This window comes from Atta cephalotes (assembly GCF_000143395.1).
Source record: "Atta cephalotes unplaced genomic scaffold scaffold00035, whole genome shotgun sequence".
In the NCBI taxonomy this organism is placed as follows: domain Eukaryota; kingdom Metazoa; phylum Arthropoda; class Insecta; order Hymenoptera; family Formicidae; genus Atta; species Atta cephalotes.
This window is the reverse complement of record NW_012130099.1, coordinates 2,419,792-2,422,654: the sequence shown is the minus strand read 5'-3', so window position 1 is coordinate 2,422,654 and position 2,863 is coordinate 2,419,792. Positions and strand designations below refer to the sequence as shown.

The window sequence follows — 2,863 nt, the reverse complement described above, 5'->3', positions numbered from 1 at the left end:
CTCTCTCTCTCTCTCCTCCGTCCGTCCGTCGTCGTCTCTCTCTCTCTCTCTCTCTCTCTCTCTCTCTCTCTCTCTCTCTCTCTTCGGATTTTTTGCCGAGCACCGCACGCTTTGTTCTTCGAATTTCGCTTGTGATCCTTCCTCGATGAGTCGACGATGCCGGGGACGAGGAAATTTTCGAATCGTAGGATATATGTCGGGAGGAATTCTCAGACGGTTTACCTCATACAGGATGTCGTTTGTGGTTGACGTATGTAAGTCCGAACGATAAATGAATTTGATTTTCTGAGCAATTTTTCCTTTGAGACTGATTCGTAATTTAAACTATCTAACGATGTTCTACATTAATGAACTTTTCATGTTGTAAAAATAAATAAATGCAGACTAAAAAATTTTGTATTAAAATAGCAATCATTTTATATCACTAATGTTTTTTGATATATTGTTAAATAAGAATCAAATCAATTTCTTCAGTTAAATAACATTGTTATTTTCAAACGCTTCAAAATGTATTATTTTAATACAAAATATGTAAGTTAAAAAAACAACGAATATAATTTATCTATTTCTGCAGTTGAATTACTTAGTTTAAAGCTAAACAGTTCAGCTCTATATTAACATTTGCATTTATTAAACAATAAATTAAATTATAATAATAAGACATAATTTACAAACAATTAGAGTGTATTTATCAACGAAGTTAATACTGTAAACTTTTGACTCTGAATTTGAGTTCTTTTCAGTGTGGAAGTTTTCATTTAGTTCCTATTTGACATTAGCAACCGTGGAGTTTAATATTAGCATTTTACTTGTAATATTTTACTTATTTTTGAAGCCACAAAATTTTTATTATTATAATAATTACTTTTATATTAAATCGCTGATAATTTTATATTATGAAATTTTTGAATTATTCCTTTTTTAATTATCTTTTTTTGATATAATTATTTACTAAATAGCGTAGTTTTTTCTTATTATAGCTTCGAATATTGTTATTGTCGAGTTCTGTTAATTTCTTAATTTTTTTTCGCTCCAAGTATTACATTTCTTTCTTTAATTAAATCGCTTCTATTCAAGTGCTTAGTAAACTATCTTACAATTATCTTATAATAAGCATCTTACCTTGATATTGAAACTTGAGTCATCTTTGTCTCGCTCTTAATGCAATTGGTCAATTAAGAGGCGAAAACACATGTCCCTCTCGAATTGTACTCGTTCGTGAAAAAGTCGCAGTATGATCTATAATAAAAATCTACAGATTATAATCAAACGCGATACGAATAGCTGTCTTATCGAATAGCATCTCGAGGACATTTCTGTTGTCGTTTGGCTGGCTGATAGAGCGTGATAAATCGTTCAGATGACGATTAGCGAGAAGAACAGATACGATCGCAAATCATATCATCAATTGATCGTCGATCGAAAGATCGTCGATCGTGATAATCGATACTCTGATCTTCATTTTTCCTTCTCTCTCTCTCTCTTTCTCTTATGAACTTTGTTTTGCTCGCGATTATCGATTGCCTGCCAGGCAAACTCGACACGAAAAGATTAATACAGCGGAGAAACGTCTAAACTTCTAACAATGAAGGCATTCTTTATGTTGACGATTAGCATTGACATCTTATTATCGAGTCAAAGGCGGTTTTTTTTGACATTTGAAAAAAATGATGTTTTAACATTAACAAGCATTATGCTGCTTAGAAATAACATTTGTGTCATAACAGTTCCAGAAGAGACATAACTTTATTTAACTTTAATTCTTATTTAAAATAATAATCAACAGGATAATCAAATAATGTATTAATATAATAATAATAATAATAATAATAATAATAATAATAATAATAATAATAATATATCAGTATATTTATATCAATATATTTAATATATAATATTAATAATAATATTGTTAATATTAGATATTACAGTAATATAGATCACAATATCATTTTATAAATGTAAAGTTTCGCCCAAATCAAGAAATATTGTTATCGACATTGTAGATAAGAAAAATGTAGAAAACAAATGTGGGTGACAGAATTTGAGTAACTAATACATATTTCCATTTCAAGATTTCTATCCGACATAATATATTCAAGAGTGTCTCTGACAATGTGTCGACTATTTTTTTCATATGTATTCATACGATGACACTAATCACCGACATTCTTTTGATCTTTATCATCTTAAAATCGTAAACATCAATATTTAAACAACATTATCGTCAATGTCATCCAGTTTTAAGTTGTTTTCGATTTTTGTTGACAACACGTGTGCGACTTACTAGATCCACTAAAATATTATCTACTAATGTATTCCATATTTTTTTGAGACAAAGAAAAATTAAATTTTGTTAAATAGGTTGACATTGATGGTGACACATATTTCCAACAATATTTCGTTCGACGAGATTATTTTATAATAAAAGAGACTCTCATCTTTCTGTATTGAGATTATCTTTAAAAACTCTCTCTAGTCTTTTGACTTTTTTTAGACGACATTAAAAAACGTAATGGAAAATTTTTGGTGTAGCTGTTTGTACCAGCTGTTTACTCTCAATGTTGCTCTTCTCACTGGCAGATTGCTGTCTTTAAGTTACCCTGAGGCAGGTATCGCGAGAGACTATATATCCTTCTTGCGAAATCGCGCGAACGAGAGAAGCTCGCATCTTGGACGTCTTAATTAATTCCACAGGGAGGCTCTCAATCTCCGTCTATCCTGTACCTTCCCCCCGGTCGCCTCGCCGCTTCCTGCGATTTCATAAATAAAGATACGAATGAGAGACTGCGAATAAACCGCGAGAGAGCAGAGAGAGAGAGAGAGAGAGAGAGAGAGAGAGAGAGAGAGAGAGAGAGAGACG

At 31.3% G+C, this 2,863-nt stretch overlaps 1 protein-coding gene across 1 annotated transcript in view; it reads left to right on the top strand.

The window, feature by feature from the left end:
* The window catches only part of LOC105621634 (zinc finger protein ush), an 85,464-nt gene that overhangs the window by 1,052 nt on the left and 81,549 nt on the right, over positions 1–2,863 (top strand). The gene's annotated exons all lie outside the window — the stretch shown is intronic.